The sequence below is a fragment of the Paroedura picta genome, chromosome 5 (assembly GCF_049243985.1).
Source record: "Paroedura picta isolate Pp20150507F chromosome 5, Ppicta_v3.0, whole genome shotgun sequence".
In the NCBI taxonomy this organism is placed as follows: Eukaryota; Metazoa; Chordata; class Lepidosauria; order Squamata; family Gekkonidae; genus Paroedura; species Paroedura picta.
In genome coordinates, this window is record NC_135373.1 from 36,845,528 (window position 1) to 36,861,174 (window position 15,647).

Here is a 15,647-nt window from a genome sequence, read left to right on the forward strand (position 1 = left end):
AGCGGCACCCTGTCAACTGGCAGGAGAGACACACCTAATTTGGATATCCTCAGTTGCGCAGCGGCTGCATGTAAAGGGAAGCAGTTCCCACGCCGGCATGTGTATGTGAGGCACAGTTTAAATAGGTTGGCAGTGCAAAAGGAATTCCCTTTTGAACCATTGCATGTGAGGATTGGAAGCTGGGTCTCCCACATCCGAGTGTGACACCAATTGCTACACCACACTGGATCACTACGTTTCAAAGTTCATAGAAACAAATGGGATCCCTGTCTGGATCTGAAGAATTATTCCCAAATCAACGCATTTTCATGCTGCTTCAGTGCAAGGCAATTTCAGACCCTGCCACAACTTCCATCTTCTTTTTCTTCCCCCAACATCTTTTTTGAGCCTCTTGCTGTGATTTTTAATCTCAGGCTGCAGAGATTCTTTTGCTGGCACAGAAAAGCACATATCAGAACCCCACTTAAGCTGATTTGGTTTTTGCTGGGCAGATGCTGTTGCATTGTACAAAATGACACAGTCCATTCAGAAAGATCTGGCCTGAAACTTCACCGGCTTTGCCCCTGATTTTATTTGGAACTAGGAATGAACAACTGTGAATGCAAAGGATGTGTGTATGTGGAATAAAAGGAATAAACAGGGTACTCTGAAATAGTCTGCAGTGATTTCCTCAACAAACCAAGTCAGTCTTTCTGGGAACAATCTACATTTGCAGAGTTCTGTGTTGCCCAGCCCTGGATGTAAATTTGCCAGCTATGGGTTGGAATTTGGGGACTGGAGCCTGGAGAGGGCAAAGTTTGAGGAGGGAAGAGACCTTAGCACAGTACAATATCTTAAATTCCACTCTCCAGCCATTTTCTCCAGGCAAACTCATCCCTGAGGTCTGAAGATCATTTGTAAAAGGTGGAGATCTCCAGGCCCCACCTGGAAGCTGAAAACAAAGGGACCCGTCAGTCACGTGAAGCCAAACCTATAAAGAAACAACAAAATCAGAGTCCAGTGGCACCTTTAAGACCAACAAAGATTTATTCATGGCATGAGCTTTTGAGTGCAAGCACTCTTCCTCAGACCTGCACTCGAAAGCTCACGCCCTGAATAAATCTTTATTGGTCTTAAAGGTGCTACTGGACTCTGATTTTATTGTGCTACTTCAGACCAACATGGCTACCCACTTGAATAAAGAAACAGGCACAGGCTGAACCGTTTTTCTTCCTTCTGTTCAAAATGAGCCAGAATGGGATCCAAGCAGTTTTCAAAACTAAGATTTTTGTAACAACTTCTAAATTGAAATTAACATCAATTAACAGCCTATTGGTATTAACAAATGCTTTAAGCGTTCCTATTTTCTAGAAGTCTCTCTGAATTGCTTTAATATAGCTGGGGCAGGAGGCAAACTATTGTTATGGCTTATCCACCAATGTTCAATTATAATATATCTTTTATAATATGCTTTTGGATTATGGTGTTGGAGACGAATGCTCGAATACCACGGACAGCCAAAGTTACCAACAAGATAGATTTAGAGAGGAGCAAACCAACTATGTCGTTAGAAGGGAAGATATTACAGCTAAAGCTCACTTACTTTGGACACATCAGGCGATCAAACTTGCTAGAGAAATCATGAATGCTCAGCATGGCCAGCGGCAAAAGGAAACGTGGTCGCCAAAGGATCCGCTGGCTCGACACGATCAAAGCCGACACAGGGATGACCATGAGCCAGCTGAAAGAAGTGGTCATTGACAGAGAAGCATGACAAAGACTTTCCTATAGAATCGCAGAGGGTCGGACACGACTGAACAGATATCATCATCACCTGTAAAAAGTTAGAAAATTACCTTATTCACAAATCTTCAAACATCAAAGTGGTGATGGGGTCTTACTGTCAAGCGCGGGGAGGTGCTCGCTAGCGAATTGACCTTTTTCTATTCGCCAGTAATGCACATCCTTTTAAATTTTTATGTACTCCAACAGGTGCCTCTTATCTACCTTCTTGAAGCTGCCAACCCTACCTGGATGGTCGGGGCCATTCCAATCTTATCAAATCTCAGGAGCCAAGCAGAGTCGGCCTTAGTTAATAGTTAGATGGGAGACCACCAAGAAAGTGCAGGGTGGTGACACAGAGGTGGCAATGAGAAATTGCCTTGCAAGCCCTATGGGGTCTCCATTGCTTGGGAGTGACTTGGTGGCATTTTATACATGCAAACAGACTGTATAGGTGGCAATCTCCAACAGTAAGCATCCCTTTTACTTTCAGAGAAGGCCTTGTAGCTGCTTCTGCTCTGCTTGGGTTCCTAGACAAAGCCAAATGGGGGAAAGGAAACAGAATAAAAGGAATAGTTTGTTTTTATACTCTGCTTTCCAGTACCTGAAGGAGTCTCAAAGTGGCTTACAATCACCTTCCCTTCCTCTCCCCACCACTGGTGCCCTGTGAGGTAGGTGGGGCGGAGAAAGCTCTGACAGAACTGCTCTGTGAGAACAGCTCTGTGATGAGTTTGGGGTCACCCAGCTGGCTGCATGCAGAAGAATGGGAAATCAAACCCTGCTCTCCAGATTAGAGGCCTCTGCCCTTAACAGCTACACCAAGCCCCTGGGAAATTTTCCTGCACAGGCTCCACTGAAAGGTACAAAGACAGGCCTGCCCTGCTACTCCCACCGCCTTCTGTGGGGCAGAGCCTTCCAAGTGGATTGTTCCTTCTAAAGGGTTCTGAGCTCTGCTGCCAGAAATCTTTGGTCGTGGTTGTTTGGAATGAGAACTATCCAGCCCGAGGCTTGGTGTGGCCCTTCTGAAGTAAATTGCCTTGTGTGACTGAGCCCTGAGTACTGTACACCCGCCATCCCAGGTACTCCCTCCCCCTGCCCCCGCAAGCTGAGCTCTTCTTGAAATGCAGGAGGCTTCCTTGGCAGGCAGCAAGCTGCCTTCTGGGTTCACATGGCTCAGCTTCCTTTTGTCTCTTTCCAGCAGTGCTCTGGCGGTTGTGAAATAGCTTCTTTCTGAAGGCGGGGGCGGAGCTCCGGTTTCTGAGAACACCTGGCCTCTATGCAAAAACGGCTGTTGCAATGAGGAAGAAATGTGCTTGTTCACCTAAAAGCCTATCTCCTTCCTGGTTTTTCCCAAGGCCAGGCCAGGAAGCCTTTGGTCTTTGTGGGCCCTGAGAAGGAAGGAAAGAGGAGGGGCTGGGGATCATTGGTAGAGCCTCTGTTCTTCATGCAGAAGAAAAAGAGTTTTTTACTACCCTAAAGAGCCTCAGAGTGGCTTACAATTTCCTTCCTTTCCTCTCCCCACAACAGACACCCTGTGAGGTAGACAGGGGTGAGAGAGAAGAGGAAGTAGGAGAAGAAAAGGAAGAAGGAGAAGAAGAGTTCGTTCTTATATGCCGCTTTTCTCTACCCGAAGGAGTCTCAAAGCGGCTTACAGTCACCTTCCCTTTCCTTTCCCCACAACAGACACCCTGTGAGGGAGGTGAGGCTGAGAGAGCCCTGATATTACTGCTCGGTCAGAACAGCTTTATCAGTGCTATGGGGAGCCCAAGGTCACCCAGTTGGTTGCCCATCATTCTAAAAGTGAACAGCTGTAGCTTGTTCCAGGCTCAGGAAAACTGGATAATGGCACAAATAAAATCTGTATAAATAATCTCTCAACCTTGGGTTGAATTGAAATTTTTATCTTCTGATATGATGCCACAGGGCATACACATTAAAGTTCATAGCATGGAGGATGGTCAAAAGAACACAGCCCAGGGCCTATTCTGCACACAATAGATAATGCACTTTCAATGCACTTTAGAAGTACATTTTCCTGCACAGGAAAATCCAGCTGACAAAGCACATTGAAAGTGCATTATCCTATGTGTGCAGAATGGGCCCAGGTAAAGCAAAACAATCCAGGTAAGGGGAACTTATTTCGGTAAAGAAAAATAAGACTTGGGAATGTTTAGCCTGGATAGGAGGAGGTTGAGAGGGGACATGATGGCTCTCTAAGTATTTGAAAGGTTGTCACTTAGAGGAGGGCAGGGAAAGGTTCCTGTTGGCAGTAGAGGACAGGCTCTTCAGCAGTGGGCTTAAACTATGTGTAGAATGGCAGATATCAGGAAAAACTTCACAGTCAGAGTAGTTCAGCAGTAGAATCAGCTGCCTAAGGAGGTGGTGAGCTCCCCCTCTCTGGCAGTCTTTAAGGAGCAACTAGACAGATACTTATCATGGATGCTTTAGGCTGATCGTGCGTTGAGCAGGGGGTTGGACTGGATGGCCTGTATAGCCCCTACCAGCTCTATGATCCTGATTCTATATGAACAGACTGGCCATGCCGTTTTAGACTTTAAGAGCCCTTTCTCAGTTTTGCAAGCGACAAGATCTTCTGACTACCAACTAGGGTCTATATGGACACCTAAAGTTACCTCCGTGCTATGAACTTTTTACCATAACAGTTTGCCTTGTCTGATGTGCGTTTACCACCATGTACCCTCTATTTTTGGACACTGATCCACGCTCAGAGTGGTAATGAGGTGGAAACACTGATGTCCCATTGTAATCTCTCAAGGTCTTCTTGGAAAAAGACTAAGATTTGGTTTCTATACCTCACTTTTCTCTACCTTAATTAGGGGCGAAGATGTCTCAATTTCCCGGAGGGGAAACGGGCACAGGGCCGAACCTGGCCAAGGTCCACACGTAGTAATTGATGTGAAATTATTTAAATATGAAATAATTTATATTTCTTTTAAAAAAGGCAAAAACACATGCCATCAACAGTGAATCATATGGTTTTAAATATATATGTTTGTTACTTGTAATAGTCTGAGTCAAAGAAAGAGGACTCTGGGAGAGGAAAGATGTCACAATCATAAACTCAATCACTGATTTGAATAAATATTTCATTTGTTTATGCAAGGAAATACTTCCTGTTCCTTTCACTTTTCCTCATAACTGAGTGTGCTTCATGGTTATGTGGGGATTTGAACTCTGGTCTCCTCCATCTTAGACTGGCATTCTAACAACCACCCTGAGCCCCCGGGGAGGGCGGTATATAAATATAATAAATAATAATAAATAAATCACATACCAAAAACGGGTATCTCAGAAGGCATCTCAGAATCAACAGTAAAGACTGGTACTCATGTATGCTGATCTGAAATTATGGGGGAAAGAAAGAAAGAAAGAAAGAAAGAAAGAAAGAAAGAAAGAAAGAAAGAAAGAAAGAAAGAAAGAAAGAAAGAAAGCTGTTCACTTATTTTCTGTTCCATTTTCTCTAAATTTGCAGGTCTCAGGATACCAAAATCACCTTAACTTCCAGTATTTCAGCCACAAGCCTCTTCTCCCCCAGCATCCCAACGAACATGGCTAAGAACAAAAATGTTCCCTGTCACGATTTGCTGGAGCCCGCACACTCCACGGCTGCTTTTTGTTGGGTGCCTCAGAACAGCAAGAGAAAGGGGTTACCTTTCACTGGTCTACAAAGTAGCCTACTAGGGAATGTCTGACTTCTTACCCTTCCCCCTGAACTTCCTTAAAGAACTGGGTGGTGCCCCCCTTGACCTCTGCTAAGAAGGTCAGTTCTGCTTGCACATCCACACCCACTGACAGAACTCCCCTGGATTTCGGATCTAGCTCCCCCCCCCCAAAAAAAGAAAAAACTGGGCTAGGTTGGCTTCTGCTGATAAGAGCTGGCTGGGGTCCTTCTTGCAGGATGACTCCTAAGTGGACTCAGTCCAGGCTCTGTTCTGCTGAAACCTGGCAGCCCACTTCCCCAGCTTCAGGGCTGGCTGGGGCACGCAATCTCCTAGGGCAAATGTGGTGGGGCTGACCCCGGAAATTCTCACGTCCTCCGTTTCTTTTTCTCTAAAGCTGCAATTTCCAGGATACCAAAAAACACCTTCCCTTCTAGTTCATTTTCCGTCTTGATGATCCACAAGTTGAAAGTAGGGCTTTCAGGCAGAGCTTTTAAAGATCCAGGGACAAAATGAGGTTAGGCGGTGGAGGGGTGGCTCCTACTGGGCAAGTAAATGTCCCAAAGTCCCAGAGAAAGAAAACAGAGTTGGTAGCCTTTTTACGGATGGAGAGATTGAAACTGCACAGCTTAAGCCTAGGCAGTGACAGGATACTTGCCTGGCAATTTGGGGAAGGGTACTGTCCCCTCCAGGAAATCTGCGGGGAAGGGGGCTGTCTTGAGCCCTTTCACCCCACTATAGTTTATCCCTCTGCCCTTAAGAAATCTCAGAGCAGCTGAGATTGCCTTCCTTTTCTATCTCTACAACAGTCACCCCATGAGGTAAGTGAGGCTGAGAGAATTCTGAGAGAACACTGGCTGGTCAAGCAGGCTTAAAGTGGAGAAGTGGGGAGTCTAACCTCTGCTGCTCTCAACCGCTCCATCACACTGGCTTTCCTGGGGGCCAGCTGATAAAGATGTCTGTGGTCCTTTTCAAAGAGAGCAGAGACCTCTGGAACAGAAGATGCCTTGTTCTACACCAGCTGCACCGATTTCCATGGCAGTAAAGACAGGTAAAGCATACTGTCAAGCTGCAACTAGGGTTGAGAGCTTTGGTGGCCAACGGCGTAGAGAGGAAGGTGGCCGTGGCCGTGGCACTGGCCTCTTACCCGCCGCCTCGGGCTTCGGTGATTGCCACGGCGGCTGAACGGAGCCAAAGCACTCAACCCTAGTTGCAACCCAATGGGGGTTTCAAGGCATGAGCTAAGCAGAGATGGTTCTAGAGCTGAGTTCTAGTGTCTCACATCTTGGTCATCTGCCGTTGCTTCCTACTTTCCCTTGCACGATGATCAAAAATGTTGCAGGTAAAGGAGAAGAGGAGAGAAAAGGCTCCCTCTACTCTCATGCAAGAGCCTCTTGTGGCGCAGAGTGGTAAGGCAGCAGTCTGAAAGCTTTGCCCATGAGGCTGGGAGTTCGATCCCAGCAGCCGGCTCAAGGTTGACTCAGCCTTCCATCCTTCCGAGGTCGGTAAAATGAGTACTCAGCTTGCTGGGGGGTAAACGGTGATGACTGGGGAAGGCACTGGCAAACCACCCCGTATTGAGTCTGCCATGAAAACGCTGGAGGGCGTCACCCCAAGGGTCAGACATGACCCAGTGCTTGCACAGGGGATACCTTTACCTTTACTCTCATGCACACTTGCTGCTCCGTCACTTTCAAGAAAAGCCCGCTATTGGGACAGTGTGAAAATATTGCTGCCACCAACCATATGGGTGAATAAGGTGGGATTTAAGAGCTACGAGAGAGAGAGGACCTGCATCTTCTACCCGCTCTTCACTCATGGTGGATCCAAGTGAATTCCTGGGGGATCTAATTTCTGCATTGAAGCTGAGGCCAGGAGGAGGCCCTGCTAATATGAAAGGGTTTGTTTTCTTTTGCACACATCTGCATGCAACTAAGGTTCTTATTACCCCATTCCTTTGCCTTGAATGACAGCCTGGCACAAGAACTAAAGCAGGTGATACTTTTCTTGGCATGGAGATTTGGGAAAAATGCCTCCTGTGTATTTTTTCTGAGTGTCATGCAGAATGGCAATGGCGATAACTCTATGCTAAGATAAAAGGGGTACCTGATATTTGCAAAAAACTCTTTCTGGCCAAGTGTTTAATTTTATCCCTTAAGGAAGTTAAAAAAAAAAAGACCCCAAAAACATCACAATATGCTGAGAGGCTGCCACCTCATGGACTAGGTCAGGAATTGCATCCCACCCCATAAAAAGCTGCCAGAGTGCTTTCTTTTCCACAGCTGCCTGGTACAGGAATCCTGCTTTCCTTTTCTCCATCTAGTTTCATTCCCTGAAAGAAGTTCTATACTGAGAAACAGAGAATTTCAACATGAAAGTATTTCCTGGTGAACTTACTTTGACGGAACTTCCTCACACATCAGGGGAGCTTCTTATCAGTTTGACTAATTATTCGGTGTTGAAATTTGTCTTGTCTGCCATGCCAAACAAGCTGTTGTGGGTCAGCCAGGGGCTAGTCTGCACTCTCATGTTTTTCCACTGTAAATTTTGCCGAATTCTGAAGAAGAAGAGCACAAATTGGGGGCGAATGAGGCGCACCGGGCCAAAGGTTCCCCTGTGTGGGTGCAGGAAGAGGTGAGGCAACCTGCCATGACTAAAACTCCACCCAGCAGCCCTGTATGGAACCTCCAGTGTGTAAACAGTCATGTGCCACTTTTCTCTACCAGAAGGAGTCTCAAAGCGCCCTTAAGAAATCGCCTTCCCTTTCCTCTCCCCACGACACATACCCGGTGAGGTAGGGGAGGCTGAGAGAGCCCTGATATTACTGAAGAAGAAGAAGAGTTGGTTCTTATATGCCACTTTTCTGTACCCAAAGGAATCTCAGTGGCTTACAATTGCCTTCCCTTTTCTCTCCCCGCCACAGACACCCTCTGAGGGAGGTGAGGCTGAGAGAGCCCTAATATTACTGAAGAAGAAGAGTTGGTTCTTATATGCCGCTTTTCTCTACCAGAAGGAGTCTCAAAGTGGCTTACATTCGCCTTCCTTTCCCTTTCCCTACGACATACACCCAGTGAGGTAGGGGAATCTGAGAGAGCCCTGATATTACTGAAGAAGAAGAGTTGGTTCTTCTATGTCGCTTTTCTCTACCCAAATGAGTCTACATTCGCCTTCCTTTTCCTCTCCCCACAACAGACACCCTGTGAGGGAGGTGAGGCTGAGAGAGCCCTGATATTACTGCTCAGTCAGAACAGCTTCATCAGTGCTGTGACTGGCCCAAGTTCACCCAACTGGCTGCTTGTGGGGCAGGAGAGGGGAATTAAACCCACCTTGTCAGATTAGAAGTCCACCACTACACCGAGCTGGCTCTGGTCGATATCAACCTGCATCTACAGCCTTCCTGTTTCCTGATTTTAAACATGTTGCCCTTCTGCATTTGCATTGTCCCAATTTTCTGTCTCCTTCCCATTTGATCGGGGGTTGGCTGAAGCTCCAGCTAGCATTAAAGGAGCACAAGGCTGGAGAGTACTTTATTTCCTGCCTTTTGTCTCCTGAGTCTACAGCTTGAGCAAGCCAGGGGAGGGCCAAGTGGAGCATGAGGCTGCTTGTTTATCTTTCTTTTTCTGCAGGAGTCATGGGGGGGGGAGGCTGTAGCCTCACAGAGAATGAGGAGGGGAAAGGAAATGCAAGAGGCAAATCTCTGCTGAGAGAAGTGTGCGCTTTTGGAGTGCAGTCACTTTAAAACAGATCCCAAAATGAAGGCAAAAATAAGTCTTGTGGGGGAATGGCAATTGGGAACTAGGCAGTCTTCAAACTGACACCCTGACCAATTAACAGGCTGCTTCGCTACATAAGTGTTGGAGGTGCTGGAGAGGAATTTAATCTGGCAAAATGCAGATATCTACACTTAAAACTGGGGATCTTGGAGCGGTTTCCTCAAATGTAGCAAGTTATATCTGTTGCTGGATATCTGGGGAAAGGTAGTGTAACCACAGATCAACCATGGCTGGATATCAGCTGTCTGCTGAGAGCAATGATGAGTTATTGCAGGATTAGGTCTGAACAGCTGTATAAAATCACTTAAGGGATGCTGTGGGTGCAATGTAAGTTTTAAACTGTTTAAGTATAAAATCGCTTAAGGGATGCTGTGGGTGCAATGTAAGTTTCAAACTGACATTGTTTTGCTTGAAGACTCTAATGTCTTGGACTGGTGTCTGGACTAATGTGCTTGATGGATTTCTGGACTCTTGAACCTTGGTTTGGAATGACTTTGGATCTTATAGTTCACTTGGAAGGTGAAGGATTTTGTAACCTGATACCAGCAGCTGGCCAGCTATTACAACAACTTTGCACCTGCACTTATGCCTTTGGTAATTAGTAATAAAACTAGCTTCAAAGCCCATTCCTAAAAATGGGCCTTGAAAGGGTCCCCTCCCCTGGCCCCCAGCCAGGCAGCTTAAGGTGGCTTTGGGCTGCAGCTCGCAGCCAGATCAAGTGGGGCAGGTGGGGGCTGGGAAGCTCGTTAGCAGAGCTGGGACAGAGCTTCTTAGCAGGCAGTTAGCAGGCCAGGAGGTCCTTGTCAGCAGGCCCAGCCTAGCAGGCCAAGAGCCCTCGTAAGCAGACCCAGCCTAGCAGACCAAGAGGCCCTCATTAGCAAGCCCTCCACCATGACCCTTTGCCCAGGGCCCTCACCCCTTACCTGCTGCTGGCTCCAGGTACTGAGGCATCTAAGAGCAAAGAGGCTAGAGTCCAGGGATGGAGGGCGGGAGCTGCAGGGGCAGGGCCAATCAGGGCAAAGCTGGCTGCACCCTGATTGGCCCTATTCCAACTTGGACAGCCGGATGCGTTCCACCCCCCAGACTGTTTCACAAATATATAAAGGAACAACAATGGATAAGGATATGTACATCTGCTTTTGGACAGTTCATGAACAAAACTAACTCCAGCATGTCTCTCCTTTGATTATGACCAAGTGATTAAATTGACCTACTTTTCAAGCAAAGAATCTAGCACTCCTTCTCTTTGTTCCTGTGCAATCTAATACACTATTTAAAAACAATATTTTGTGTGTGTTTTATATATCTGTATGTATTTGTAATTGTAAGAGTCAATCAGAAGATTAGTTAGCCTCACAGGTTTACATTGAAGGCACACAGTTACATGTAAGTAGAAGGTCACAACTCTAAAATCTCTGGAATTGTTTCCCTTTTAACTGTGGATCTTTTAGTAACTGGAGATGGCAGCAATTTGTAACTATGAAAACGGACACAATGATTTGGATTCATCTAAAATGTTTTAGTGAATAGGCATTGCTGGTTCAATGCCACTAATAGTTCTATATGCCCAATTTTCATAACCCCCCTGTTCCCAGTTCCACTGTGTCTTTTAAATTTTTCCTTGTATTTCCTTCCAGATTTCTCCCCTATTTTACAAGTCTATCACATATGGTTAAAAGTTCCACCTGTATCTTGACATTTCCAGTATTTTCCATTGGTGCCTTTATCCATTTTTTTCAATGTCCTTAGGAGTGATGTACCCTCTAAAAATGTTTTCCCCATAACTGGTCCTATTGTAACATAAGTATTTGCTCTCTAAAATTTTACATCCATTTAATCATGCATTTTTTCACTTGTTCTTCTGTTTCAAATTTAAGACGTAACTTATATATCTATCGTAGTAAACGGTCTTTTTGCTTTGTAAACATCTATTCAAACTCAGTCTTTTCTCATAAAGCGTTGCCTTCCATATGCGTTATTTCCTTTAATCTCAAAACTGATTGATAATATATTAGCCCCTGAAAATTAATTCCTTTGTCTTTAAAAATGTGCCAAGATTTGGATTTCACTTGAGCTGAAAGTTAGAAAATCGTTTTTGTTTCTCATATTCTTATAATAAATTTTTGTTGGAAACTCCAGCAGGAGTTTGTAGGACTCGATAAGTTCCATCATGCAAACCATATTCTCAAGAGACCATCTCTGATTATATGACTTTTTTTTCTTGAGCTGTAATCAATCTGATTTCTTTTTCCATAAATAATTATGTAAGTCTTTTTCTAGATCTGCTGATTTCAGTTTTACTAGACTTTCCTTAGTGTCTTTGACTCAATCTGTAATCCACACCAAGCCAGATACTTGGTAATATAACTTAATATTTGGAACTGCCATTCTCCTTGCTTCTGTGAAACCACATGTTGATTGAGGTTCTGGTGCCCAGTTTTATTGGTAAAATGAACTCATGGTGGCCCTTTGTCATAAACCATGGTATGTGTACACAGGCTCTGTGTATGTCTACTGTAATATTTGAACAGGACTAGTGTAACACACATATAGGGAGAAAACATTGCCCTACAGAATTTGCAATCTAAATTTTGATGGAGGAAGAAAGAGAGCAGAGAGGAACACAGAACCAAGGATCACTGGGGAAGGAGAACAAAATTTAAGTCCAATGGCATCTCTAATACCAACAAAGTTTTATTCAAGGTGTGAGCTTTCATGTGCAGGCACACTTCCTCAGGCAATGAAATAGGAATAATCAGATATAAGGAGAGAGTAAATTAGCAGTAAATTACTAAACAGCATCATGAAGATATCTAACAAACATGCAGCATAATGTAGAACAAATAATAACAAACTGAGATCATCAGTCTCTTGGGTTCAATTGCCATTCACAAAAACATAAGGGGAATAAAAATGTTAAGGTTAGTGATTAATGGCAGATGCTTTCTCCATTGTAAACAGAAGTAATTAAAAGAGACTTGTTGCTAGGAGATACACTCATAACCTCACCTTCATAACCTCTTTTGCTAGGAACTCATGAACAATTTCCAGTCTTTTAGCAAATTCACTGTAATAATAATTAAATGACCTTTTAAAATAGCAGTGGGTGGGAAAAACATCAGTCAAACTAAGCCATTCAGCTCATGTTTCAAAAGAGTACACAAACTCCTCCAGAAGAGAGGGGACTTTGTGTCAAGAAGAAGATAAATGATGGTATCCTTGGTGGTACAGAGGAGTAGCCCAAAGAGGGAACTGTGGAGATAATCAGGGAAGAGCCCAGTTTGTTTAGTTGTGCTGTTTGTGCACCTGTTTGTAGCAAATTGCTTGCCCTGTGTTGTGACAAAGAGCATAGAAGTCTGCCTCGCATCTACAGAGTTCGATTACTTCCCTGTGCTCAGGTCTGGAGAGGACACTTGGAATTCTGGGACAGAGACTCCTATTTCCCTCTAGGACTGCTTTCCTCTTCTTTCTGTACCTTCACGATAGCCCTAACGTGGTGCCTGCCGACACCTTTCTTGGTGTCTTCCAAGTGTTTTTAGAAAGTGGATGGGACCAGGTGACGCTTTTGCCCCAGGAAGGCTTCTAATTGGCCATTGGAAGTCCGATTGGCTGTGCAATTTTTTTTTAAAGGTGCTTCAGCAGCAGTTGCCACCCCAACATATACTATGTGTATATGCAAGAAAATATTTAAAACAATATGTTCTTGTCAAACAGAGCTTCTGCCTGAAATGTTGGAAGAGTTACTATTGGAGTTACACTTGACCTCAGGAGAGCAAGTGTGGTGTAGTGGTAAAGAGTGCTGGACTAGGCTCTGGGAGACCCTGGTTCGAATCCCTACTTGTGCCATGGAAGTTTGATGACCTTGGCCTAAGCAGACACTCTCTGCCTAGTCTATCTCACAGGATTGCCGTGAGCATGAAATGGAGGAGAGGAGAATGATCTAAGGTGCTTTGGGCCCACATTGGGGAAAAGGTAGGATATGAATGACATTCCGTAGTCTTCCTGTGGCAGCCATTTAGTAGTTGGCTTTGCCTCTGGAGGCAGCCATTTTGTGGCAGCACCCAGCGTCCTGTGTCATAATGTCAAAGGTACCCTCAGGTTTGAATTAGTTGGGGGTCCCTTGTGATAGCCTCTTCCCAGATTGGTGTTGCCTAAGACTAAGACTAAGACTAAGACTAAGACTAAGACTAAGACTAAGACTAAGACTAAGACTAAGACTAAGACTAAGAATACAGTATTTACTGGCGTATAAGACTACTTCCCCCCCCCCTGAAAAACATGCCTCCAAGTGGGGGGGGGGTCGTCCTATACGCCAGGTGCACTTCAGTTGGGATAGACATAGCTGCCCACAGTGGCCCATAGTACTATAATGTAATGTAACAAACTCTATATTTTGAGTGGAAATATTGGGGGGTCGTCTTATACGCCCAGTCGTCTTATACGCCGGCAAATACGGTAAGAATAAGAAGAAGAAGAGAAGATGAAGAAGAAGAAGAAGAGAAGAAGAAGAAGAAGATAACAACAATGATGACAAACGCTAGCAATTATTCTTCTATCCCACCCTTCCCTGGTCGGTTTATCTCAGCGCTGTCCCTTTTTCATCATCACAAAGAATTTTAAAAAAGGAAAAGCTGAAGTGGAAATGCAGCTGTTTCCACGGGCCAAAACCGACTGGATAATTCCAATATAAAACAAACAAGTGGGCTTTTAAAAATAAAACGGTACGTGTGGCATTGTTTTATGGGGTAATGGAATGCACAAAGACGAGCAGAAAAGCAATTAACGGGAGGGTGACATTCAGTGCGCAGCGAAATTAAATGCGAGGAGGCTGAGAGGAGGACTGGTTTGTTCCAAGAGACAAAAGGGAGGGGAGAACAGAGGCATCTCTTTCAAAGCATTTCAAAGCACCTCCACCCCAGTACTACACACCTGCTGGTGTTTTATAAAGAAACTTTACGATGAAGGCAGAAAAAGGGTTGGGGGAAAAGATTAATGGCTCCATGGAGAACTTAACAAAGAGCTGTAGTTTGCTAGTTCTAGTTAGCATCGCCAGCAGAGGGTCACTGGTGAAGACAAGAAACGCCCCCTCATAACCATGGCCCTGGAAAATGGAGTGCTGTAGAAGCAGAGCAGGTTTTTATACCCCGCTTTTCTTTACCTTGAGGAGCCTTATAATCACTTTCCTCTCTCCACAACCAGCATCTTGTGAGGTAGGTGAGGCTGAGCGAGCTCTGCAAGAACCGTGACAGGTCCAAGGCCACTCCAGAAGTCTTCATGTGGAGGAGGAGTGGGGACTCAAACCCAGCTCTCCAGGTTAGAATCTGCTCCTCTTAACCACTATACAGTATACGTTCACTTGTACGACTTCCCTTCCTTGTTTTATTTCAGACATTTCTAAGCCAACGTTTCCCTCATAGTGTCTACATAATGGCACAGTGAGATTCCTGACTTTTTCCTTCCATTCCTCCTCCAGCTTGGTATAGTGGTTAGGAGTGCGGACTTCTAATCTGGCATGCTGGGTTCGATTCTGCACTCAACCACATGCAGCCCGCTGGGTGACCTTGGGCTCGCCACGGCACTGAGAAAGCTGTTCTGACTGAGCCATAATATCAGGGCTCTCTCAGCCTCACCTCCTTCAGAAAGGTGTCTGTTGTGGGGAGAGGAAAGGGAAGGTGATTGTAAGCCACTTTGATACTCTTTTGGGTAGAGAAAAGTGGCATATAAGAACCAACACTTCTTCTTCAGTAGGGCTCTCTCAGCCTCCCCTCCCTCACAGAAAAGCAGAATATAAGAACCAACACTTCTTCTTCTTCAGTAATATCAAGGCTCTCTCAGCCTCACCTCCTTTAGAAAGGTGTCTGTTGAGGGGAGAGGAAAGGAAAGGTGATTGTAAGCCACTTTTATACTTTTTTGGGTAGAGAAAATTGGCATATAAGAACCAACTCTTCTTCTTCTTCTTCTTCTTCTTCTTCTTCTTCTTCTTCTTCTTCTTCTTCTTCTTCTTCTTCTTCTTCTTCTTCTTCTTCTTCTTCTTCTTCTTCTTCTTCTTCTTCTTCTTCAGTAATATCGGGGCTCTCTCAGCCTCCCCTACCTCACTGGGTGTGTGTTGTGGGGAGAGGAAAGGGAAGGCGATTTCTTAAGGGTGCTTTGAGACTCCTTCTGGTAGAGAAAAGTGGCACATGACTGTTTACACACTGGAGGTTCCATGCAGGGCTGCTGAGTGGAGTTTTAGTCATGGCAGGTTGCCTCATCTCTTCCGCCACCCACACAGGGGAACCTTTGGCCCGGTGCGCCTCATTCGCCCCCATTTTGTGCTCCTGCACGGAAGCTGGGACAATGAAATTCCAACTCTTCTTCTTCAGAATTCGGCAAGATTTACCATGGAAAAACATGTGAGTGCAGACTAGCCCCTGGCTGACCCACAACAGCTTGT

The 15,647-nt window shown here is 45.2% G+C and overlaps 1 long non-coding RNA gene across 1 annotated transcript; it reads right to left on the reverse strand.

Moving 5' to 3' along the window:
- Positions 1-473: 473 nt before the first annotated feature.
- On the reverse strand, positions 474-7,952 carry LOC143839026 (uncharacterized). The gene is made up of 4 exons (XR_013231529.1): positions 7,839-7,952; positions 5,057-5,122; positions 1,583-1,813; positions 474-931 (listed from the first exon to the last, which is right to left on the reverse strand). It is a non-coding gene; the product is annotated as an uncharacterized LOC143839026 (long non-coding RNA).
- Positions 7,953-15,647: the final 7,695 nt, after the last annotated feature.